General features: G+C 40.9%; 1 protein-coding gene across 1 annotated transcript in view; it reads left to right on the top strand.

Annotated features, from left to right (window-relative positions):
* The window catches only part of Ctnnd2 (catenin delta 2), a 623,964-nt gene that overhangs the window by 217,295 nt on the left and 378,843 nt on the right, over positions 1-27,826 (top strand). The gene's annotated exons all lie outside the window — the stretch shown is intronic.

Genomic DNA, 27,826 nt, shown 5'->3' with positions numbered 1-27,826 from the left:
CTTTTGGGTGTTGTTAATTCCTGCTTAGGGATCAATCCTTGACAATGACAGGAAACTCCTGTGTCAAATATTCTCAGCATGATTTTGATGTGATATTTAATGGACCAGTTTGGCCTTTAGAGAATGAGCTGTCTGCGCTTTAAAAAGTCGTAGTCAATATGTGTCCATCAACTAGAGCAGGACACACTAATTAGCCACACGAGCTCAGCATTTGCCTACCATTCGCTATAGGTAAATATCTTTATCAAAACCAATATTCTCTTCCTCGAATGTGCTGTTTACAAACATTGATAAAATCGATGTGAGTTTAACAATAGGAATTGCAGCTTTCTGAATATAGACAGTCCTGTTTCTCATTTTTAACCAAAAGAAAAATATTTTTAATGCAGTAGAGAAAGACAATCAACTTTGTTTAAGTCTTTTAAGTTCAGTCCAGAAACTTGAAAATATATATTGAGATATTATAATAAGAAATTACACAGCTAAATTGAAAGCTAAAAATGCATAAAAATTATAGATTTTTTTTTCCATCTGTGATGGAGTAAAACGTAACCTTCCCTATACTAGCTGTCAGGCATCAGGAATTGACGAAGAAGAAGGAAAACATGGCTTGCACCACTGAACAAAGTCAGCATCCAGAGTGATGTGTCATGGAGGCAGTTTGCCGTCTTGCAGAGATACCAAAACACTGATCATCCAACTCCATGTCTACATCCACAAAGGAACCTAGGATGCCAGTAGTAGACCTTCTATAGGACCCCGACCAGAATCATCAGCGCATCGCCAAAATGAAACAATGAGAAACTGTCAGAGGCAAGAGGAACCTTTGGAGACATGATGGGGAAGCAGCCTTAAATGTAAAGCAGCCCTACATGCCATCCGAAACAAGTATGAGGCACTCAATTAAAAGCAAAACAAATCTAAGCAAACCAAATATGTTGTTTAATAATATGGCAATGGTTATTCAATAATTTTGACATATAGCACATTCTTATGAAATGTTAAGCATTTAGTTAAAATCAGCATGGGACACACAGAGACCCCCTGCAAGTGTCTTTTCTGACACAAAAATAGACTATTTAATAGCGCAGTGGCAACAAGAGCTGAGTGGGCTAACGCAGAATTATTCTGTGAGGTACTAAGCAGTTTGGGTGTGTCTGGACTGTGTGTGGGGCCCTGTAGGGCTAGTGGTGAAGTGGGTGTTTGGGTAGCCTTGGGAAAGCTCAAGTCAGGTAGGGCCTTACAGAATTTGGAAGAGACAGGTCAAGCACCTGCACCAGGGACACTGAACTGGAGGCCAAGGCCAAGACTCAAAAACTGTGGGATTAGCAGCTCCTTACTGAAGGGCGCATGACCAAAAGAAAGGGAAGTCTCCTATACTGGGTTTCAAGTCAAAGATGGATATTTACAAAAGTTGACAAAGTTAGGGAATGGGCCCACATGTTGAAGATACTCTTGGAAAAAGATGTATTTGTTCAGAAGGTCATGGGTAAAATATGCGGAGGGTAGAATGTGCCTGCAAAGTGGAGTTAGATTGTGTGGCCGTGGCTTTTCTAGTCCTGAATAGAGATCATATCGGTACAATGCTGCCACTGGAGCAGCTATGCAGTTTTCGCTTTGGTTTTTGCACCAAAATTGAGGGGGACCCTGAATTTATGATGTTCTACATTCAACTTACCTGACTTCCAGCAATATTTGTGACAGAGATTATTTCATCTGGTCTTCCTCCTGCACACACAAAACACAGATACCAACCCAGTGGACAATTTCCCCCCAATATTAGTACACAGCTTTCATGGAGCAGATGAAAATCCACACACACAACAGAAGGAGAGTGTCATCAAATCGTCTCAGTCCATTTTTTCCTAATAACTCAGAGCTGAAAACTGGTGAGTTGTACAGAAAAAGCAGCGTATTTTGGCTCATGTTTCTGGTTAGAGTTTTCTGGATACATCTTGTTGGTGCAACTCTATGTCTGTGGGGTGACGCTAGTGTATATGTGAATGAGTGTGTGTGAGTGTGAAGGTGTGTGTGTGTGTGTGTGTGTGTGTGTGTGTGTGTGTTCAGGTGTGTGTTTCTGGAATAAAGCCACCAGGGATCCATCATGGGTGCTGAACCCCAGTGCTTTAGTCTAATCTTAATCTCCCTAAAGCTCTACCTTTAGACATGATGGAGATTAACCTTCTGTCACACAGTAGCAGCAGCAAGGATGGCATTGCAATGTGAGGTTGCTGGAGCATGCAAAGTGTAGCTGCTTCCTACATGTCTTGGGAGTTGTAGGAAGTAGTTTTCAGCAAGATGACTTTGTGGTTATCATCTCTAGGAGCCCGACTCTGTAAGGCAACAGAAGGCAACTTCCCGACAGCATTTAGCCTTATGGAAACAAAGTGGGAAGCCATCAAATTTCACCTTACACTTTGGCTTTTAGAATTTTCCTCATACATGGTGTGCCACAGTCATTTAGGGTTGTATTTGTATAGGATTTGGTAGACATTACCCGTTTTTCCTCTTTTCAGACATGGGGCAGAAGGGAGTCTGTAAGTTGACAGGCCAGACTCAGGACCTGATGGAAGGCTTAAAGCTCTGGGTAATCACTAGTTGTCCTATGCACTTCCTTCCAGGTGAATGGCTGCAGGGCAGAACACTTTGTGTTGAAAAAAAAAATGCTTTTATCTTTGTAAATGAAACACAGAGCTTCTGTGAAGGCCATTTTCAGTTGTACCAAGGGTTTATTTCCATGGAATGTGCCATTAGGGAAGCTTTCCAAAGCTGTCATCTGCCCCTCTCGATTTACACTAACTGTTGACTTCAAGTGCTGTGCCCCGAGTCAGCCAAGTATGAAAGCTGTGGCCGCACCTCCGTCTGTGTAAGGGAATGCCAAGGAAGGACAGCAAACTTCAGCTGCACTCTGGTCATCTTTCCTCCGGTATTTTTGGAAAGGATAAGCTAGACCAGCTAAGTGGATTTAATTGCTTTAATTGGTTTTAATATTTTCCGAGTCTGCAGCGTGTGGACGGGGAAGCAGGTGTTGAGTCTCAGTGTGGCATTTCCAAGTAACGACTGCTGAAGTTGGATAGATCAGGATCCAGGCAGTCAGAAGCGGTCTCCATTCCAGTCAGTCTGGCAGAAACGAAGGTGACAGGAAGGCTGCCTGGCTTTAGTCTGTTTAATTCCTGAGCCTCAAAATTAGAGTACAGGTCATGGAAGAGTGCCCAGGTACAGAGTTCCTGCCGTAACTGTGCCTTTATTTTCTACCGTTTGCCAAAGCGTGCCTCCTACAATAATCCGCAGCAAGTCCACAGTCCTGCTCTCTCTACAGGGCGCATGAGAGTGCTCAGAGCCCACTGTGGGATGTTTTGTACTATGTCAAGGAAAGCAGTGGTGACCTCACATGCCTACACATAACAGAACTTTTTAGGCTATACTCTTGTTCTTCCTAGTGGACAAAGTAACGCAGATCTGTAACTTGAACAATAACCATGTGAAAATGTTAAATACTTTAGTGCCATCATTAAAAAAGATGTGTCTCTCACAAAACTTAGGATAATTTCAAAAAGTAAAGAAAAATTTAGAAGGGAGAAAAAAAAATCATTCAGCAAAACAAACCAAGGCCTGCAAGAAGAGGTCCACCTTAGTACGTCCCTGGAGTCCTTCTGGAATGCAGTAAGAGGGAGTCGCACCATCTGAACCTCCATCACACTCACTGCCTGCAGTGTCCCAGGCTTTCGTCAGGTAGCGTTCATGAATGGAGCCGGGCAGAGCTTACTTCCTAAGCTTTCACAATCACATACCGTGGGAAGCATATTACGTGCTATGAAGGTCTGTGAACTTGAGAAAGAGATGGCAGGGTCTCCAGAGTCATTTTCCCCCATTATAAATCTGAGGTCCACCTGGGAGACTGAGACATAGCTTATAGACGAATGTTTACCAGGTCTTTCACACCTTGGGTTTGGTCACTAGCACCACCAAAGACAAACAAATAAATAAGTGAAGAGTAAAGCTATAAAATGAAAAGATAGAATACAAAACACTAACACAACTGAAGAACTATTATTTGTGTTATTGAATTTATTCGTGTTTCTGTTGCCGTACATTTTAAGAGACAGATGAGTGGGTAGATAGATAAATGACTCTCAGTTCTGAAGAGACTTACAAGTCCATTTTCAATTTTGTACATAAATTAACATGGGGAGCAGTCCTAGGAATGTATCATATACCAAAAACAGGGTTATTATTTAAATACATTTTTCTAACTTGGCCAACAGCAATAGAATATAATTACAGTACATTTGAAATGAAATGTTGAAGGGGGAGCTTTAAACTGGCGAAGATATTATGCTGGACTTGTGTGATTAATCTCTGAGAGGAATGGCAAGCAGATTTTTAATGAGTTTTAAATGTAAGACCGAGGTTGATGGATAGTCCAGACTTGGTATTGAGACTGAAGTGTCCGGGCAAAGTCCACATGGGCCAGAAGTGTTTTCTGGGTGGTTAACTATACTGCTGTTTTTCTTATTCCTCTACACTGTAATTATTTACTATAAACCAGTGTTAAGAAACACATCGATTAGAATCATAGCCCCTCGTTTCTTTGTTGACATTCACACAGCATATCATAAAAATAAATTACTTTCCAGATCTCAGTAATAGAATTTAGCTTTCATTTATGTTTCTAACCTTGTCTTTTCTTTCTATTCCTTTTTTTTTTTTTGGATGTCTTATTGATATTTTTCCTCATAGCCTATTTCTATAGAATAATGCTTATCCTGTAGAATAAAATTAAAGACAATATTTGCTTCCTGGATGAAGTCCCGCTATCCTAAGAATCCGGCCTGAGGCTGCAAATGACAAACATTTGTCACTATCAGGTTTCCATCTACTGCCACGATAAGGGATGTGCAGCAAAGGGCTGAAGAGCCAGCAGAGACCAGTCCAGGGCCCCAGGCGAGAGACGTCTGGCATATTCCAGTGCTCTGCTGGGTGAATGTTAACAAGTCATGTCATGCCTGAAGGAGAAGAAGTACTTATCTGAGTCCTATGCCCGATTGGGCATCTAAAGCTAGGAGAAAACAAATAACTAATGATACCGTCAGAACTGGAACTGTAGCCTTTCTGGCCTTCAGTAGTTTGATTTGGCCAGGCATGTGTGTCTTGGCTTAGTATGGGTATCAGAGCCAAGCCGTGCCTTCGGATGCTAGTAGACTATAGCAAGGGTTGCCAGGTGGCATTCCTGCTCCAGTAACCCTCTGTGAAGGCTCGAACATATATTCCTATGGCTTAGTTATTTGTGAGACACTCCAGTTAAATAATCCAAAGATCTATTGCAGCTTTGAGGGTGAAGATTTTATGATATGGGTTCATTGTAGCTAGAAAATGCTCCAGATGAGTTGGGGCAATACAAATTCCACAGTAACCTTGACCTTTGTCCTCTGGCCTTATGGTGTTCTAAATAGAATTTGAAGTTCTCAAAACTGTTGGGTTGAGACACATATAGTTATAATATGAAATTTATGAGCAACCCTTACCCCTCTTCATTCTTACTAGAATTCTTGGATCCTGGTTTCCTGGAGTTGTGCTTGTGTCTAACGTGACATTGAGCTTGAGTCTGTTTCTTGTGAGCTGAGGTGGGAAGGGCTGTGCTCTCTACAGCCCAGTGCATCTGAAGATTGAGCAGGAAAGGGCTGCTCTGTTCTGCTCATCCAGATCCATTCAACACATGGATACAGGATTACCAGGGGCGCGTTTGTTCTGTGCTCTCATAGGGGCTGGAGGAGGATCAGTAAACAAAAAGGCGTGTCTGGCCTTCATCGAGATTACACCTAGGAAGATGAGAAGCCAATGAAGAACTGTAAAGAAGGGTAGAACCGAATGTAGAATAAGAGCAAGGGAGGAGGCTGTTGTATGCACTGCAGCCAGCAACGTAACAAGCAAGGAACCTTATAGGGAGAAGAAGGGGAGTGATCCATATTTGAAAGGACCTTTGCTGAGGTCCTGTGATGCTGGGAGTACAGTCCACCCAGAAATAGCCGAAGTGGGCACTTGTGCTGAGAGTAGGCAGAAAAACGCGAAGGTCCACCTTTTAATACAAAACTCGTGTTTTCAGTTTTCAAATATGAATACATTTGTCAACATTAAAATATAAAATATAAGATGTAGGGCTTTAAAATCTACCAGTCATGGTATTATCTCCATGTGGCATAAGATTTAATAGGCTGTGGGCAAGGAATACTTTGGTTTTTACCAATCTTGTATACTTGATGTGGTGTGTGTGTGTGTGTGTAGGTCGGAAGACAAATTGCCAGAATCCATTCTCTCTTTCCACAATGTGCGTCCTGATATTTAAACACATTTTCCATTTGTTGCAAGTGCTTGGACCTACTGAGTCATCTCCCTATCCCTTCTTTAAAGGTCTTAGCTCTATAAACTACACAGTGAAATATTAACATTGGTAATAAGTGAATAAATCTCACTAGAATCTTACATCTTTATGCCTGCCTAATACTTTGTAGGAGTCAGGCTCTCCCCACGGTCTCTACCCTAGCTGTTGTTCATAGTACCTTGAAAATCAGAAGCAGGCCGAGTGTCCTAGCGTAGGTCTACCCAAGCCTTAAGTATGTGTGGCTCTCAGCTGGACCTGTGAATGTGAGCTGACGTAACAAGAAGAAGGTGGCTGCCTGAACAGACATGGTAGAGAAAGCAGACGAGGAGAGAGGAGGGAAATCATGTGTCACTCATTGATGGGTTCTGTGGATGGGACCGGGGGAAGAAGAGCTCTGAAGACACCAAGAGCTGTATCCTCTCATGGCCAAGCTCATTTTGAAACAAGCAGGAGTATCAGTAAATTTGATAAGTGTCCCTGTAATGGTTCTTGAGTCTACATCCGCTCAGCCTTCCTTTCTCTGTAAGCAGTCAGGGCTGAGTATATTTATGCTTGGCCAAAACAATCAAGCTCTCCTTGAAGCAGGGAGGAAAACCAAACACAATTTTTAATCCCCTGGGGCACATCAAGAAGTAGTAGAACCTATTAAAGCGTGCCATCTAGATGATTGAATTAGATTTCAAAGGAATGATGGGAAGAAGTGCTTATTTGACCAACTGTGTAAAAATTGAACTGTAATTTGCAGTCTTGTAGATGCTGTACCGTACACAGACTAATATATAATAATAGATAAAAGTTTCAATCCTTTTCATTGTATTAATTTAGATGGTTTTTTGTTCTTTTGGCCTGTAAAGGGTTTGCTTTTTCTCTAATGAATAAGTAATTGCATGCCCATTGCCAATGGGGAAGATTTATGCTGACAGAATCTAATAGCAGATGTAATCTTGTTTCTCAAAGGCGCCTGAGCAAGCATAATCTTGGTTGGGCTGGAAAACAAAATGCTAAGCTCTTATTTCATCTGATCACTTTAATTTTGAGTGGAACAAACCTTCCTTGATAAGCATTAGTCACTTTTATTTAAAGTAAAAAGTCATGATTTCCCTCATGCCCTTCATCGCTCTCGTGTGAGGAACAGCCCCTCCCTGGAGGTCATGATTGACAGTGAACTGACACCTCAGGATGAGAGGGAGAAAGGGCCGAGCCCAGTACCACAAAACTTTCTAAGCTGTCTCTTAAGAAATTTTAAGCAGCACTCCTTACCGTTTAGTCAGAAATCCCTACTGCATCCTGGAAGTCGACAGAGTGAGCAGTCTCACCAAAGGTGAGCGAGGCCATATCCTCTCTGTACGTGGCATGATGCTTTACCTGAGGAAACATTTGGAGACTTTTCCCAGTAGCAATGAAAAGAATGAGATCAGTCATGACTTAGTAAACTGAAAAAAAAATAGGAAGGGGTTCAGAGAAGCCATTTTCTCTGTAGCCGGCAAACCATGCTTCACTGTGAAAAAAAAAAAAAAATGAGGAACATGCTGATTCCTGGTTCTGCTTCTGAGTACATCTTCTTTCTGTGTGCAGTTCACTTCTACTTTCTAACCTAATGTTTGTCTTAAAGGCTCTGAGCTCTGCATTCTTCTAAGTCAAGCCCAAAAGCACAGAACAAGAAAACCCAGGTGCTGGCTTTTGACTGTCCCATTAGATCTCAAATAAGACTCAACCTCCCATCATTAGGGTTTTGATGCAAAAGGAGAGACCAACTCTTTGCAAACAGTGTTCTCATGCTCAGAAAATGCACCCTATTTTAAGAAAGTGTCCAAAAATGCACTCTTACTTTTTTAAAAAAAAAAAATCCTTCTTTTTTATAATAACAAAAAGTCACTTAATGAAAAATACAGATAGAGCCTTCTGATACTGATATTCTTTTCATATCTTTTTTATTCAAATTGTGCTTTATTCATTTGTTCTTCTTCCATACAATACATCCCAACTGAGTCTACCTTCCGTTCTCTCCTCCCAGTCCTTCCCCATATCCCCTCTGTTTATTATATCTTAACACACAGCTTGGAGCAATCAAAAGCTCCCTCCAAAGGATGCACTTGATTTGAAGATAAAATTTGGTTTTAACACATAAACCATGCTAATTATATTTAGTTTGTTTACTATATTTTGGCAAGAAAACCTCCAATGTCACTGACAAACTCAATGGAAGACATTCACAGAGAAGCACAAAGAGAAAGTTTGTGCATTAGAACAGGCAGTTCTGCCTGTTGCTTCTCTTCAAATGTTAAAGCTTTAGGACTGACCATTTGGGGTGGATAACCAACTCCTGAGCCCTTCCCTGGGGAAGACTCTTTGTCTCGCTCTCAACGCTCCTCAGCTGCCTGTAGTGCTTTGTGTAGGACTGAGGCCTCTTGGGCTTCCTCCACCTGCTTTAGCACGTAGCTGTCGCTAGACTTGTTCAGCTGGTGTTTGTTTACGCAGTCATGATGGTGCAACCCTATGGGTGTAGTAGATGCATATACATATATACACACACATCTATGAGTGTAAAAACAGTCAATGAAGAAAGGCAGCTGTGGATTTGAGAGAGAGCAATGGAGAGGCATATGGGAAGGTGTGGAAGGAGGAAAGGCATAAGCTTTCATCATCTCCAAACGTAAAGGTAATAGTAAAAAAATAAATAAAAAGAATCATTTAAAAAGTCTTTATCGGATAAAAAGGCAGGCCTTCTCAGGCTGCTCTCTGTTCTTATCCATCAGAACTGACTGCCGGCGCTATGCTCGTCTTGTAGTCTGAACATTTTGCCGTAGACCTCAGTGGTATATGATAAACAATGATGGAGTTTGCCATGATGGGGGATTCTGAGACAATGAGGAAGAAATTGTGATTAGGTGTCAGTAGATCTACAGATGACTTCGTTTTACATTTTTTAATGTGTCTTTCTCCAAGAAGAGATGATTGAAAACCATGGGGCATCTTGGAATCCAGAGGCTGAGATGTCACTGTTAATATCTAGGTTCAGTACAAGAAAGCAGCATCTGGGGTTAGCTCTCTGGCTTCTGCGTGGTGAGTTGTGATGGCACTGTTATTTGTTGTGGAGTCGCATGTTTGTCAGAGTCCAACGGGCATCATGCGGAGCACCCAGGGTTTGACATTCCTGGCATCTGGGTTTCACCTCCAGACTCCTTTGCCGCTCTGTCTGTGAGGCCTTTGGCTTCGGTCACCTGGAGTGTGAAATGGAGAGGGTACCCCTTTCTCCTCAGGGGTGTTGGCATGTGAAGTCCCATCAATTTAGCAGGAAGTCAGCACCTTGAGCACTGATGAGTCACCGGTGTCGGGGTTGCCAGCTGGTTCTCTGGAAAGCCATTTTCTCCAGACTGACACTGGTCACTGGGATGTGCACACATTATAATGTGCTTTAAACCGGTACTTGAAGGAAATATGTGCCCAAGTCCAAAACCTCTTCAGATTTAAACAAACACTTTCAAAGACAGCTTAGGTTTCCTGTTTGAGTTTTCTCCTAAGACGAGGTGGCATTATAGGCATTAGATTAGATTAGAACACTGGTTGATGTGGAAGCCACTTTAATGGTCTCAAAGTCAGGTACATACATGTGTATTTGCATCGTTGAAAGTACCAATCAATGCGAGCAAAATAGCTTAAATGGCTGAAATCACTTTCCGGGATGTTTGTTAACCTGAACTTGACTCACTAGAACCTAAGAGGTAAAAGGAGAAAACGGAAATCCACAAAAATTTCCCTCTGACCTTCACATGTGTACAGTGCATGTGTGTAAACACACACACAGAGGCACTCAGAAAAAGATGTGATGACAATCTAAATAAGTAAACAAAATAACTTCTTAAGTGAATGAAAAATATTTTAAAATTATAAAACTACAGATCAAGCATTATAATTATGCTCGAAACCTCACATATTCTTTAGGTTTTAACAGAACTGAGCTCTATGAAGTGAAACTTCTGGGGAGGCAAAGCCCAGCAAGAGTCCACTAGCTCTTCCCTGAACGTTTTTTTGCCATAAAACTTTTTAAATTATATGACCTGAAATGTTTGAATTTCTGAAAACCTTGAGACTAGCTGGCATTTAGAAGGAGCTCATAAGTTACATTTGTTTTGCATATTTTAAAAGACAAACCATAAAATTTTAATCTGATTTTGGTTTATATTTTTCCATGGCAACTCAATTTCTCTTTGTGAAGCATAAAATGCATTTCTGTTTACCGGCATGTTCTCTTCATTAAGTCAGAAAATTTCAATAAAATTATTTCAGCCATAATAGTTGAAAGACTAGGATAAAGAAAGCAAATATTGAGTCTGTGTGCCCTTTTTATGGATATTCTTTACCCTGCCTTGTCATGCTTCCTCTGCCGGCATTGAGAACTTAGCCCAGAGGGATGTGAGAATTCTTACCCATACAAACATGTGACAGCATTAAAATAAATAACCTGCTTTCTAGTTCCTTTCTGATTTTATCATGATGCCTAAGATTATCCTTGTAATGGCTATAAAATAGATCTCATTGACTGGTCATTTGAATTCTGAGGTTACTGTTTGCATTTATCTAAACATAGATGACTAAAATAATAACGTGGGATTCTAGGGAGCATATGCCAGTGTCTTTAATTCAAGAATGTTGTGTGCACATATATTGTTCAATCTAAATATATCTTCATCAGTTAAATTTTCAAGTTAAAATAGGCAAAAAAAACAATTCATGCAACTAGATCTTAAATATGTGACTCACATAAATAATATTTTTGACTAAGCTTTCCATTATAGATAACTTGCCCAGAGGAGTAGAAACTTGTCATTCTTTGTCATTTATCAATAATCGTCATGATAAACATTGCTTTGGAAGGCCAGATTAAAGGAAAAATCTTGATGAATTTATTTAATCAAAGTTTCTTTGTGGCTTAAGAGACTGAAGAAATGAAGGCACAAGTATAGAAAAATGGTCTGCACGTAGGTGTGAAGAACAGACAGTGGTGGAGGAATGAGAATGAAGACAGGTAGACTCCAGTCTCTAGACTACAGAAGACATTTAGGTATAGACTGGTAGACTCTAGACTACAGTAGACATTTAGGTATAGACTGGTAGACTCTAGACTACAGTAGACATTTAGGTATAGACTGGTAGACTCTAGACTACAGTAGACATTTAGGTATAGACTGGTAGACTCTAGACTACAGTAGACATTTAGGTATAGACTGGTAGACTCTAGACTACAGTAGACATTTAGGTATAGACTGGTAGACTCTAGACTCTAGACTATAGTAGACATTTAAGTATAGACTTACTCACAGGTGGTAAGCAAGACGAACCCATTCCTAATCTTCTGAAAACCAGTGTGGGTGAAGGAGTCTCTGGGATAAGAGTATTTAAAGGAAAATAAGGAAGAGGTATGCTGACCATAATCAGTCCTAGGACTTGATTAACCTATCTGTGACCTACTTTCGGAGGTAAAACTCTGGGTCTAGTGCTCCTTTGGTAAATGAGGAATGGCAAGAGAGGAGGGTAGATAAGCTTATAGACACTGCTTCTGAGGACTCCCAACATTTTAAGTAAAGACAGATCTCAGGAGTGTCATATCTTGGGATGTTGTTTATTCATTCCAAATACAACTTAAGAGTTCAGCATTTTGGTATAACCATACTATCCTGAAGGCACCTAAACTCAACTAAATCTGAAGTTAGAAAGGTTTCAAGCCTGGTGGGTAGTTGAATGGGAAAGGTCAGTATTTTACTGTGATGGTATGGTAATATGGTATATCACCACCCATTAGACACGCATACCTACTTGTCTTCAGATACATCTATGAAAAAAGAAAACTATACTGTAGTTATGTTTTTAGAGTTCCTATTTCTATCTATAGCTGTGCTACCAATGTATAAGGATGATTTAAGCATGGCCATGTGCAATATAAGGATACAGAACAAATACCTACATAGTGCCACACACACAGTACCACACATAATGACAGATATTACATATAGAGAACACGTTGTCTCTGGTTAAGCTGAATATCAATAGGATTGTGTGTGTGTGTGTGTGTGTCTGTGTGTGTGTGGTGTGTGTGTGTATGGTGTGTGGGGTGTGTGTGTATGGTGTGTGTGTGTGTATGGTGTGTGTGTGTGTGTGTGTCTATCTTATGTGTAGGAGGAAACTGATTTTTTACATAAATTTTGTATTTGTAGTGATTGAGGTTATGATGATTTGATAGTTTGGTAAAGGAAGCTACTTCAACAGAATCTAATCTCTCATTACTGAAAATGATCATAATTAGCTATTTTTTCTGTTGCTGTGATAAAATGCACCATGACTAAGACAAGTTGGGGAAGAAACTGAATTCTGTTTAAGGTTCCAGAGGGAAAACAGTCCATGATTGCAGGGCAGAAGCGTGGCAGCTGGAGCGCAAAGCTAGGAGAGCTTTCTCTTTAAATCTTAAGCATGGGCCAGAGAGTGAACGAGAAGTGGGTAGGGCTTTTAATTCTCTGGGCAGCCCCAGAAACATACTTCCTTTAGCAAAGTCTTACAACCTCAACCTCCCCAAACAGTACCACCAACTAGGGACTTCGTATCCATATGCCCAAGACTATGAGGGGCACTCTCATTCCAACCACAAGAACTGAACACACTTATGTTTTTGAAAGGTTGTTTATAAAACTGCTGTGAGGCCTTAAATAAGTCTCTTTCCAGACCCCACACTTGTGAAGACAAGAGTACAAGGTGCTGTAAGGAAGCTTCTGTGTGCTGAGTCAGCGGGGCAAACTTGGGACTTGTTGGCTTCCTGTCTCCTGCACTGACACACTGGATAATGCATGTGATAACTGTCAAAGCAACTCCCGTCAGCTGTGTGAGTCACTTTCAGAGACTTAGTTTTGTTCACTGGCACCCTTGATGAAGGCATGAGTGTTCCGTGTAGAGTGTGATACTCAGCTCAGCGTGGTCGTCTCAGGAACTTGGGCATGCCATCTGGAATCACACCTTCTGTAGACTGTGTGGTAGTTTAACCAGTGCGACCTCTGACTGGCCCATGTTCAGTATGCATTACATAAATCTCAAGTGATCGAGTAGTGGGGGAAGGGAAAGACTATGATCAAAATAGTTTATATAAAAAGCCTATAGCTTAATAGAGTGATCAGGTAGATAAGTTCTTCTGTAGCCTCACTTCCTAATTAGCTTCAGCTGTCAAACTGATGCAGCCTAGAGTCACCTGGGAAGGGTATCTCTATTGAGGGACTGCCCAGATCAGACCCGTCCGTGGCCTGTGTGTTATAGTCCGTTGGTGTAGGAAGGTTCAACTGCATGTGGGTGGCACCATTTCCTAGGCAGGTGGTCTTGAACAACATAAGAAAGCTAGCAACCCATGATTCTGTAAGTGGGTTAGTGAACAGTGTTCCTGTATGGCTTTTGCTTCAAATTCCTACCCTGACTTTCCTCAGTGATGGACAGTATCCTGTCACCTGGAGTAAACCCATTTCTCCTAACAGTGCTTTTGCTCACATTGTTTTTGGCAATAGAATGTCTCTAGGATACCTAGTAATTTATCCAGGGCCTGTGTCACTCGCAGAGGGCATTCGGTCAGTGGTGGTGTGCTTCATACGTCTGAGTCTTTTTAATTGCCCTGACGCTTGGCATTAAGTCAATGCCAGGATAGCACAGTTAGCATCTTTCCGAATAACTGCTTCTGAAGTGAGTCACACAAAGCCAGCATTCTACACTGTTGGAGAGTGATTAATCATGTCACATATCCATATGTAGAAGTGAAATTTTGCCATTGTCAAGCAGCCAGTGAACAGGTGGTATGCATGTGGAATAAACGGGTGAAGTAAAAGGAAAGGAATGCCCACCCAACGCCTAGTTGGAACTGTGCCCAACTGTAAGCTTGATATTATAATGTCATCCTGGAGAAGAAACCTGTAACTCACAGTGTTTAAAACCCTCTAAAGTTGACACCATGGAGAAATAACAGACACTATATTTGCACTAGATTTTTATGTGATTTTTCAAGTACCTCCTTACAGAGTTGATTTTCCTTCCATTATTTAGAGTTACTTTTTTCTTAGGATAACAGTGTATAACTAAAGGGAATATATAGATAACTAAGAAAAAGTCAAAACAGAGTAGAAAATAAATTTAGAAGGGGAATTTTAACTACAGAATTTAATCTGCATACATCTGCATACTCATGTATAAAAGACACATGCATGTATCTTCCTTCACACACACACACACACACACACACACACAGAGAGAGAGTCTGGATTTACTGTTAAGGACAAAGACCCTGGCTTATACCAATTCCACTGGACCGGCTACTTTTCATTGAGTCACGGTAAGGCACATTCTTCAGATTCATGTGTGAGAAAATGCCGGTGGAAATCAACACACACTATTTTAATTCCCCCCGCCTGTCTTTCTTTTGTCCTCTTCAACTGCTGACATACAGTGGAGAATGTTTTGAATTACGTATGAGTGTGAAGAGTAATACATGAATATATATGCACATGTGTACTTGTGCATGCATGCACATACACATAGATAGATGATAAACGTGTGGCAGATCGCTAGATACGTAGACAAATGATAGATATATGACAGGTGGTCTTAAACTTCAGAATTGATTTCTTTTCATAGGTAGAGCATAGTACATCTGATGTTTAGCCTGGGTTCACACTTGGAGAGCTGTGAATCCTCTATAGAAGGATTTATACATTTCCCAAACCTCACCCTCAATCCAGAACTCAACTGAGATCCTCAATGAGTAAAACTCAAAGTTGATTCAAAAAGAATGCATTTTTCTCTTACTAAGAGTAAATGAATATTTTTAATTATTTTACTGAATGTATATAGTTTCACTAACATTTATTTCTGTGCCAGTTTGTTCCGCATCAATTCTTGCTGTATTTTATAATACCAAGTCACTAAACAAATATACACAAAGTATCTTTTGATTTTTTTCATAAAATACTCTGGTTTTTCCAGTCTCCCAAATATAAAACTGCATCTACAGCTACTCTGGACTTTTTTATATACAGAAACGAATTATGGTAAAAACTCAATATATACATTGTTTTAAAGTAAAATATTATTACTACATTGTATTGAACAAAATAAGTATTTTTATGTAGAATGTGTTTATTGTTTTTCCAAGCTTTAAAAGGAAGATTGTGTGGTAGGAGGCTGCTTGTTCATTTCCCAGCCACTCAGACTCACAAAATAATCACATAGAACCTATATTATTTAAATCACTGTTTGGCCAATCATTTAAGTGTATTGCTAGCTAGCTCTTACATCTAGAATGAATCCATTTCTGTTATTTTATATTTTACCACAAGGGTTGTGGCCTATCGGCAAGGTTCTAGATGACAACTCATCTCTTTCCCCTCTGGCGGCTACATGGCATCTCTCTGACTCTGCCTTCTTTCTCCCAGCATTCAGTTTAGTTTTCTGCGCTTAGCTCTGTTCCCGTATAGCTTTGTGATAGGCCCAAAGCAGTTTCTTTTTTTTATTAACCAATAAAAGCAGCACATAGACAGAAGAACCTCCCACACCAGGTGTGTTTAACAGGCTTTACATAATAAAGTATGCCTACATGAAAATGACAGTAAAGGCAAAGATGTAATCATAGCCTCAGTAATCACCCAAATATCAGGATCAAACTCCCAAAGTACTGGCATTACATCTAAAAACTTCTCCAGTCCTAATAAATAAATAAATAAATAAATAAATAAATAAATAAATAAATAAATTGCACAAACACATGCCTTACAGTATATTAAGCAAATAAAATGAGAATTCTCACACATGACAAATGTTTGTCCAGCAATCATAGACACAGCTCCTGCATTGGAGCTTCGCAAGTACATATTTTCTCACACACAAGTAAAGTTTCAATGTATTGTGTTGGAAGAACAACATTCAACACAACTTATCTGTTCACCCTGGAAACACCTTCATGAGAGGTATTGCCCACAGCATAATGGGCTTGAGAAAGCTGACAGTGCTCTTAACAGCTCTATCGATACAGAGCTCTGTTCAATCCATTTATTAGTTATTTGTTAGAAGTCATAGAGAGTGCTGCATGATAGATATCGATTACTATAAAAAGAAATTGAGTTGTTGATATTTAAGAGATTTAGAAGCATCAAAGTGAAATATTTTTATAAAACTAATAAAAAAACATTAAGGGTAGAATGGCTAATGGTTCTTTGTCAAGAGCTCATCCACAATATTTTTATAAAGTAAGGAAATAACACACTGAGAAATATAGTTATTCTTTCTTGCTCTTTTTAGGTGAAGTTGATCATAACAAAATGCATTAGCCACTTAATGTAGATATTGTTTTCAATATTTAAAAAGGTTACTTCTTTGATTTACTTGAAGAAAATTGGCACAGCAAAAATAAAGACATATTACTCTATTAACAAGTCAAATTTTCAGCATTCTAATCAATTTTGGACTTGGTCAGTGTGCAAATTATCGATTTTATATACTCATGTTAATATATGTTAAACCATTAGGGAGCTAACTTATTGAGACCCATGTCTGTATTGACTTATGTATGAATCTTAAAATTAAATTTGGACACTGAAAACTTTAAGTGAATTTGAATGCTTACCAAACTTCTTTTGTTGTTTTATTTGTATTCATTTTAAATACCTACCACTACTACATATCAACCTCTCCCACTCCTTCCCTCTCACCTCACTCTCCCTTCTACTCCTCAGAAAGGGTAAGGCCTCCCAGGGAAAGTCAACACTGCCTGGCACATCAAGTTGAGGCAGAACTAAGCCCCTCTCCCTCCACATCAAGGCTGGGTGAGGTATCCCCCCATAGGGAATGGGCTCCAAAAAGTCAGTTCATGCACCAAGGATAGACCCCACCAATAGACCAAGCCACACACTGTTACCCTCATTTAGAGGACCTCTTTTGGTCCCAAGGAGGCTCCCCAGCTGTCAGTCCAGAGTCCATGAGCTCAGGTCAACTGTCTCTGAGGATTTCTCTGTCATGATTTTGACCCCCCCCCCCCACCTTGTTCATGTAATCCCTTCTCCCTCTCTTCGACTGGACTTCCAGAGCTAGGCTCAGTACTTCCATCTCTGCATCTGCTTCCATCAGTTACTGAATTCGGTTGTGTGATAACAATTAGGATAGTGACCAATGTGATTACAGGAAAAGGCCAGTTCAGGCACCCTCTCCACTCTAGCGAGGAGTCTTAGCTGGGGTCATCCTCGCAGATTCCTGGGTATTTCCCTAGCTCCAAGTTTCTCCCCAGCCCCATAATGGCTCCCTCTATCAACATATCTCTTTCAATGTTCTCCCTCTCTGCCCCTTCCCCAACTCAACATCCCATTCGCTCATGTTATTATTCCCTATCCCCCCCTCTACTGTCCCCCACCCCAGTTCACAAAGAAGATCTTATCTATTTCCCCTTCATAGAACAATCCATACATCCTTCTTTGGGTCTTCTTTGATACCTAGCTTCTCTGGGACTGTGGATTGTAGCCTGGTTATCCTTTGCTTTACATGTAATATCCACTTATGAGTGAGTACATATCATTTTTGTTTCTGGGTTTGGGATACCTCACTCAGGATGATTTTTTTAGGTCCATTCATTTCCCTGAAATTTTCATGATGTCATTTTTTTAAAGCTAAGTAATATTCCATTGTGAAAATGTACCACATTTTTTTATCCATTCTTCTGTTAGGGGGCATCTAGTTTGTTTCCAGGTTTTAATTATTATGAATAATGCTGCTATGCACATAGTTGAACAAGTGTCTTTGTGGTGTGATGGAGCATCCTTTGGGCATATGCATAATAGTGGTATACCTGGGTCTTGAGGTAGCTTGATTCCCAATTTTCTGAGAAACCTCCAGATACTGATTTCAAAAGTGACTATACAACTTTGCACTCCCACCAACAATGGAGGAGTGTTCCCCTTATTCCACATCCTGTCTAACATAAACTGTCATCAGTGTTTTTGATCTTAGCCCTTCTCTCAGGAATAAGATGGTATCTCAGTATCATTTTAATTTTCATTTCCCTGATGACTAAGAATGTTGAGTAATTCCTTGAAGGTCTTCCAGCCATTTGAGATTCTTCTGTTGAGAATTCTCTGTTTAGATCTGTAACCCACTTTTAACGGGATTATTTGGTATCTTGATGTCTAGTTTTTTGAGTTCTTTATATATTTTGGAGATCATCCCTCTGTCTGATGTGGAGTTGGTGAAGATCTTTTACCACTCTATAGGCTGCCGTTTTGTCTTCTTTATCACATCCTTTGTTTTACAGACGTTTTTCAGTTTCACTAGGTCCCATTTATTAATTGTTGATCTCAGTATCTGTGCTACCGGTGTTATATTTATGAAGTGATCTCCTGTGCCAGTGCATTCAAGGCTAATTCCCACTTTCTCTTCTATCGGGTTTAGTATAACTGGATTTATGTTGAGGTCTTTGGTCTACTTGGACTTGACTTTTGTGCATGGTGATAGATATGGATCTATTTGTATTCTTCTACATGTCAACTTCCAGTTATGCCAACACCATTTGTTGAAGATGCTTCTTGTTTCCATTGTATAATTTTAGCTTCTTTGTCAATAATCAGGTGTTCTTAGTTGTGTAGATTAATAGTGGGGTCTTCACTTCAATTCCATTGATCCACGTGTCTTTTTTTTTTTTTCCAATACCAAGGTTTTATTACTATGGCTCTATAGTAGAGCTTGAAGTTAGGGATGGCAATGCTTCTAGAAGTTTATTGTACAGGATTGCCAAACTTCTTCTAAATAGTATTTTTGGAGAAGAAACTTACAAAATTAGTTGATAACAATTAAAGATTTTATTTTTCTCAATCGTTTTGATGCCATTTCTGTAAATCTAAGAAAAGAAACAAAGCCTCACAAAGGATATTTGTCACAGAAGGGTATCAGTCATCAAAATTTCTCAAATGTATAGTCAAGTTACAAGAAAACCAACTAAATGTTAGAAATTATAATAGTCTTGTATAAGAAATACTAAAAAAGTATAACTAATAAAAACATGTAAGTCTATAGTAATGAGAGAAAATACAGTCAAATGTCCATACGTATTTCCTGTTATTTACAAAATTCTGGATGCCTTAAATATCTTCAGTCTTACTTAAGGTTGGCCCACAAATATTTATTACTAGGTTTTTTTCCCAAAAATAATCTTAAGCAATCAAAAGACATTTCACTGAGACACACATAAAGGTCTCTCATACCCAACAACATTGGGGAAAAAGTCAGAGCAGAGGGCCACATGGGCTTATTTGCTTCTGTGAATTTTGTCAAATTCTATTAAGGAAGGAAAAGGGTGAAGATAATTATGGCCCATGATTATGATAATGGAGGTCAGGTTAGAGAAAATACTGTGTTAATACTCCTAGGTGCTGATGATTAGGGGCCAGGACGGTCTGACTGACGCTCTCCCATTCTGCCCTACAATGGAGCTGAGACATCACTCATTAGCTCCTTGGGTTCTCGGAGAAAGAATTTTTATGTCTTTTTGAGGTTTGAATGATTTTACATTTGCACACTGTAAACGTAATGAACCAGTGCTGAAAATCTAGAGAAGCCACTTTTGCATTTTTATCACCTCCTCCTAGAAAGTGAAGTCAGATATCCTGAGACCTTCAGTGCAGCTGCAAGAATAACTCTAAAAATTGCTGGTGTCTGGGTATTAATTGTCTGACCCACCTTTCAAGAAAGTAATTAGCAAGCAAGGTTCGGCCGGGTGTGCTGTTTTACAGCTTTCTGTCATAGCAAAATCATCATCACTTAAAGAAATGACTCCACCAGTCTCCAGTGGACCGTTCCACCCGGATGGTCATACAGTAGACAGCCCTGGTTGACTCTGTGAGTTACCAGAGAAAAGAAAGGGCATGATTGTAGAAGGATCAGTGAGGGAGTACTGCAGGTAGAAGAGGATTAATAAGAATGAAGTGTGAGAGTAACAAAATGCCCTATATACGGCTATGAAATTGCCAAAAGAAGGGCTGGAGAGATAGCTCAGCGGTTAAGAGCACTGACTGCTCTTGCAGAGGGCCTGCGTTCAATTCCCTGCATCCACAAGGCAGCTCACAACTGTCTGTAACTCCAAGATCTCATACCCTCACCCAGCATACTTCTAGGCAAAACATCAATGCACATAAGATAAGAATAAATAAATTATTTGAAAAAAATACATTACCAGAAGAAAGCTTAATCAGAAAAAAAAAATAGGCATCAGTAATGATGCCTTAGGTTTTTGTATTTATTTATTTCCTTGGGGGAGGGGCACACATACATGTGGAAGTTCTGGGACTCAAACTTAAGTGATTGACATGAAAGCAAGGAACTGTAATCACTGAGACATCTCCCTGCTCTCAATGACACTTTGTATCATTAGCTCCCAGATGAGCAAAAATTATATCTTTTTGAACCCAAAACCCTGCCTCTTTCTCTTGAACTTTTGCTATTTTATATGCATTATATGTTTTCACAAAAGACAATCAAAAACTGAGAAGTTTGGTTCACATGATTATATCTAAATTATATTTAAGCTCAGTCTGTAAAAGCTAAAGTGCGGTTCTACAATTTTATAGATTGGACAATATAAGGAATGGTCTGTTAGCTAAAAGTTCAATGTAAATTCTCAAAGAACCATATATCTGTCCATATTACATTTGTCTGATACGTATGTTTTTTGTCATAAATGCGTTTTTTAAAGCATACATTTGCCATGAACTGCACTACAGTTAATGTACAATAACTGTTGGCACAGATAGTTCATGTTTCCAATACTGTGAGCATTTCAAATAATAACGGAAAGCTGAGACACATTTCAGTCTCCTTAAGTCAGGCATGCCTCCCAGTAATTCTCATGTCATAATTCCTCACAGTCAATCTGTTCTTACCCAGTAACGGAATTCAGAAATGTATTTATTTGCTCTTAACTTTTCATAAACATTGAAATAGTCTTAAATAGCCTGTCTTATTAAGGGTTGTTTTTTTTTCTCACATTACAGTCTTGGCGAATGTCAGCTGGAGTCCTGTGTAATCAGCTGACTAGGAGAGTAGAAATGGAGCCGGTGGGGAAGAGAGATGTTGAAACATCTTCATGGAACCTGCTGAGTCCATTTCAAGTTACTCCTAACCTAAGGATTTAGGGCTGACCACTTGGTGTTGAATACTCAGTTAGGGAGATCATCCCTGGGGAAAACTAATTATTCTTCTCCCGGCAGTCAGTAACTGCCTGCAGCTCATCCCTGGAGCAGAACCTCATTTCTGTGCCTATGTGATGGCTGTTTTACCATGTCATTTAGCTCCTGCCATGACAGAGACTCGCTCTTTCTGCATTCCCCCAGTACAGCTGAAACGGTGATTCTTGTGCCTCCTTTTAATCATGGGGTCATGGTTGTATCTCACAGCCCAAAGTGCATCCTATACAGTCCTTTCCACCCAGCTCTAGCATCATCTAGAACTGTTGACCTGACTTAACCAAGCCGTCAATTGAATTCTTTCATGTTCCTCTCATGTTAGAAGTCTGCTATGTCAGTACTCCCATATAGTCTCTTTTCTTTTATTTTTTTAAAATTTTGTCCCACCATTTCTGTCAAGTCCTGGACCAAACCATGTTTGTACCCAGATGTCCTCCTTGGTGTAGGAAATCTGGGGGAAATTTCTCTCCAGTCCAGATCTTAACACACTTAATACATTCTGATTTATATCACTTTCTGTGTCATCATCTCTTGATAATTTGTGTGTTGTTTCCATTCTGAACTATAATTTTCGCAAAGTAATAAGACTTAGCGCTTTAATAGTTTTGCTTTAAGTCTCGATTGCAGAAACCCAGAGTATGGAGTGTATCTAGCACTCCTTTTTAAGAATTAAATAAAATACAAGATTGACTTATTCTGCAATGAAGACACTATACAGTACTTAACCCATTGTTTCTGCACATATCCTTTTATTGAGGATAAAATTGTCCTGCAGAAATTCAGGATGATTCGCACATTTAATAGTCATTTGACGAGTTCTCTTCGTATTGGCTGCCAAGGAGCACTGTGTTCTGTGCGGATATCAGTTACACCTTAACGAACCTTCCCAAGGTCAGGGGCAGCAGTACAAATGACTCGCCCCAGACCCTGTGGGTAGAGAATCTAAGTAGGGCAAACGGGGAGCTCTCATGCCGTTCCTCATGGCATTAACCAAAGTCATTCACTCTACCAGCCAAGCTCAGAAGTAAAGTTCAAGACCATTTTTCTCAAATATCTGCCAACTCAGTGTGCCTCTGGGCAGCTCCTGTCTCTCCAGCTGGCCAGCTTGGGCTTTCTCGTAGCATGGTTGTCATAGTGTAGACAAACACATCTATGGAAGCTGGTGTCTCGGAGGTACTTTTGTTTATTAAAAAGACTAACAGCTGATCTCCTAAGACCCAGCCTGCAAAGTTAGAAATTTAAAAATTGTACTCTCCCCCCCTTTCAAACCTTCCCTTTTATTAGTAGAAACAGGTCACTGGCCAGGCCAGACTCAAGGACTAAAGGCTGGGGTTGGGGTGGGGGGTGTCTAGTGGACTACTTGAGACTTGTTTCATCAGGATTAACTGCTTCATGGGAGCTGTGAAGGATCAGTCCAACAGTTACTGTTTGATTTCTTGACATCTCCATGACTTTGCAGAGTCCACCTCTATAAAACCTTTGTCACCTTTCATTTTAAGTTGTAGAACACAAACTAGGGGCATGCAAGTCACTGAACACCTGCCTTACAAAAGGAACCCAGAAGAAAAAAAAAGTGAAAGAAAGAGTCCATACAAATCCCCCGCTATGCAAATTCATCTCAGTAAAGAACAGCTGTTGGATACTTTTGACTTCACAAGAAAATGTTTCAGATGACGTTAACACATAGCACAGGCTTACTCTTTCTTTTAAACAGTTGTGAGAGCCTTTAAACTCACAGATTCAGCTGCACATCCCGACAGAATACACAGTGCCTACTGATAGCAGGAAGAGTTCTTGATTGAATCCCTACAAAGGAAGAAAATGAGAATGGTGAATATCACCCTGATGCACAGTGTATTTATTTCACCCACACACACTGAAATCTCATTCCCTGTGCATCATTAACCCTAGGGTTAGAGAATGACATTTCACAAATGTCCCCAGTCTAAATTAGGGCAAAAAGGATGGTCTTGTTTTTGTTCTTGTTGTGTGTGGTCATGGTATGGTGTGTGTGTGTGTGTGTGTGTGTGTGAGAGAGAGAGAGAGAGAGAGAGAGAGAGAGAGACTCTGTGTGTTGTGTGTATGCCTGTGCTCGTGAACTCACATATGCATGCACATGTATGAATATGCTGATTAAAAGTTCTCATATCAACATTTCACCCCGTTGTGTCTGTTTTTTACATAATGCAACACTTTCAAAGAATCACTTGATATTTCTGTAGAGAAATCAGATTAATCTTATCAATTACAAGTAAAAGAAAACAAAAGTCACATTTGATTTCCTTATTCTTTCTTCCTGACTACAAAAAAAAAAAAAAAAAAAAAAAAAAAAGGAAGCTGGACCTGGAATTGGCAGGATTTTCTCCTAGGTTGACAGCCATCAATTTCAACCTTCCCTCAAGTTCTAGAGGCCTTTCCTTCACTTCACTTATGCAACAATGTATCAGTCACCTCCTCTGAGCTCCCTTATTTCTTTCTTTTGCAATTAAGTTGTTTTTAATTACTGCACAAAACCCCAGGTTTGTAATCTCATTTGTGTACATGCCTGTTATTGCGTACGGTGCCTTTTCTGAGCAAATGACTCTGTCCAGCCATTTCTCCAGGGCTGTAAGACCCCAAGAGTCTGCTAAGAACTAAGTCAACACCACCCCTCATTTCATTTAAGGCCATTAAGCACATCAGGTGAGGAGGATTTTGCGATTTCCTCAAAAGCTGTATTAAACCAACAAATTAAAATGAAGGATGTTCTTGCTGGCTGTGCGTTTCTTCAGACCTCACTCTCGTTCCAGTTCCTTGTTGTCTTGAACAAACGGGAAGTCCTCAGGAGCAGAGCAGGGGTGTGGCAATGACAACTGCCACTGCTGAGTGTAGATTTATCTTCTTATAATTGTCCCCAGTTAGAAGCCACTGAGAACACGTCACAGAACACTGATAAGTGAAAATAATGTCTCACTTAACAGGAAGCTTCAAAGAGTGAAATATTGCAATGGGTTTAATTAGAGAGAGGAAAATTAGTTTGCTCAAGTTTATGCATTGGGCAGATAAAACTGAAAACAAAAGACATCCAGTCGTGAGGGATAACACTCAATGGTATGTGCAAAGTATGTTCTTAGTGCATGTATAGATGAAAGCTTGGTCAGGACACTGAGACATAACTTCACTTTCTCTTTTGGAAAAGAGTATACAGCTTTAAGAGAAAATGGCTGTCATCACCAATGGCTCTGGCTTTTCCAGTCTTTCTGCCCCTTCTCTTCTGCTTTACCATCTCTTCCTTCTGTGATCTTTGAGCCTTGAGGAAAGGAAGTGTGATGTGAGACAGACCTGTGTCAACTCACAGCGGTTGTGATTGAGTGATGGATGGAGAAAATGACAGAGCCCCACATAGAAGCACCGGACTGAGCTACCAAGGTCCTGATGAGGAGCAAAAGGAGGGAGATCATGAGCAAGGAAGTCAGGACCGTGAGGAGTGCGTTTACCCATTGAGACGGTGGGACAGATCTAACGGGAGACCACCAAGTCCAGTCGGAATGGGACTGATGGAACAGGGGACCAAACCGGACTCTCTGAATGTGGCTGACGGTGGAGGAGGACTGAGAAACCAAGGACAACGGCGATGAGCATGAACTCTACAGCATGGACGGGCTCTCTGTGAGCCTTGTCAGTTTGGTTGCTCACCTTCCTGGACTTAGGGGGAGCTGGGAGGACCTTGGACTTAACATAGAGAAGGGAACCCTGATGGCTCTTTGGCTTGGAGAGGGGTGGAGTGGGGGTATGGGTGGAAGGGAGGGGAGGGAAGGGGAAGGAGGAGGGGAGGAGATGGAAATTTTTAATAAAAAAAATGAGGAAAAAAAAAGACTTTCGCAACACCAAGTCAGACAAACATCCAATCATGCATTAGAGACAGTAAAACAAAGTCCCACCCCTGCCAATGGAAAGACATTGGCAATCAGTGGCTGCTAGAGGAAGGATACTCGCTTTGCTTCAGAGATGTGGGCCCTTCGAGGCTACCCATGCACCAGTGGATAGCCCAGCCCCTTGAACACAAAGGTAAGAATGTGTAGTTTTAATCATCACATAGGGTATGCATGTATGAAGTTCTCAAATACCAACTAAGGAAACAGCAGACACAAAATGGCTGTAAAATATAAATTAAAATATCGCTGTTGCTCTAAATGGTTCTGTGGGTCCACTGTTAAATATAGTTGGTGTTCTTAAACTATTGGCACTTGGGATGATGCGGGTGGGGTAGGGGGAGCAGGGCTTTTCTGACTGGTGAAAGTTTTTACTTCAAACAAGATTGTGTCAATCAAAACTTTCACTCAGTAGGTGAAAGTTTTATTCTTATTTATTCCAGCAATGTTGTTTTTTTTTTTTTAAAAAAAAAAATGGGTCCCAGGCGGCAGCTGTAGGCAGACAGAAATGCTGTAGGTCCCAATTGGTGGTAGCGGGCCATGTGGCAGCAGACAGCGGGCCCTGGGAGCAGCCAGTTCCAGGCAGAGATGGCTGCTGGTCCCAGAGCAGTGGCTGGTCCCAGGCAGGGAGACACATGGTGGGCGGGCAGGAGACAGAGACATGGATAGACACGACATGCAGAGTGAGGTTGAATATTTATTCAAGGGGTTATGAAGGGGGAAGGGAGAAGGGGGGAGAGAGAGACAGAGACAGAGAGGAGAAGAGGAGAGAGACGGGGGAGGGGAAGCGGAGAAGTGGGGAGAGAGGCAGAAGCGAAGCTGCCTCTCTGAGAGGAAGGTGGAAAAGAGAGCGAACTCAGGCTAGAAGCTGAAGATCAGCCTACCTCAGTGGGTGGGGGAGGGAGTGGGCGTGGCTTGCCTCTTAAAGGGACCAGGCACCAAAACCATTACACCAGCCATGCTTTATGACAGATATAATGAAGGGCTCACTCCCATTCTGTTGCAGTAAATATCCAAATGAGATGAACTTCTTCAAAAACACAAGTAAAAGATCCACTTAGTGAGAGGAAGCTCTGCCCTGCCTACCCTGTTGGTGACTCCCACCCAGAAGCACATGACTCATGGTGCCAATCCCCCAGCTTCCTGCCTGTGGTGGGCTTCTAAATGGATGCTGCTTGGTCTCTGTCTTCAAGGAGCTCGTGGGTCAGAAGACAAACACAGATTATCTCAACACGCTTTGATGAAATAACAAAGCAAGGGTGGAGTCTCAGAGATGCTGAGCACCATTCGTGCATCCCTAGCAGGGGCAGCTGAGATGAGGTCCTCACCCGGCAGCTTGGCGGTGTCTCCACCAGCCTACCAAGGCTCTCCAAAAGAGCTGTGTGTTGCTCTCACATCCGCGGACATCCTCTGACGGCTTGTGAGCTCAGGTCGCTTGATTGGGTTCTGCTTTAGATTCTCATTACAGTAATGCTCTGTGTAATGGGCTAGAGCAGAATCACCGCCGGCCTGAAGAGCCTGAGAGGTGGATGCAGCTAGGTGCAGAGAAACTGAAGAGAGGCACGGAGTTTTGCCCGTACTCTCTCCTCAGAACTCATATCGTTTAGTTGCTATACCATCTATCAGCCACACATTATATTGCCATAATCTCCAAATCCCAGTTCATATACAGGATAAAGTATTCAAAAGGCTTGGGGAAAGATGCTAATGAAGGTATTTAAGGGACTGGAGGTATGGGTCAGTTGGTCGCATGCTTATCTTGCAAGCACAAGAATATATGAGTATCCCTCAAAATCCCACATTAGAAAAGAACAAAAATTCTGGGCATGGTTGCACATATTTGAAATCCTAGAAGTGAGAAGTCAGAGAAAAACTAAGAATTTAAAATTGTTAGCATAGACTTTACTTTTTGTTTAGACTGTTCTGTTCCGGAGTGGTTAACTCGGTTGCTGCACCAGGGAAATCATGGAGCGCATAGTCAATGGCCTGTGCTCATGTGTGCATTCGGCTCCTCCAGCTTCAGCAGAAACACCGCACAGAGCTGCCCCCACTGTCTGACTTGTGCACTGGCATTCCCATGGTCAGCATCCTCTTACCCAGGAATCAGAACAGCCCCAGTTAAAGTCCAGCTGTGGCTACCGTGACCTCCTTCTCCCGGTCATCATTTTGTCTTGTGTGTTGGCTGACAAGGGAAGAGTAGAAGAGCTGAGATAATTCCTTGGTGGTTCACATGTCTGAGAAGGTCTTGTCGTCTTCACCCACAGCCAGCTCTGGTTCAAAGGCACTGCCTGGCCTTGTGG

This window comes from Arvicola amphibius, chromosome 3, assembly GCF_903992535.2.
Source record: "Arvicola amphibius chromosome 3, mArvAmp1.2, whole genome shotgun sequence".
In the NCBI taxonomy this organism is placed as follows: Eukaryota; Metazoa; Chordata; class Mammalia; order Rodentia; family Cricetidae; genus Arvicola; species Arvicola amphibius.
This window is presented reverse-complemented; position numbering and strand designations above follow the sequence as displayed.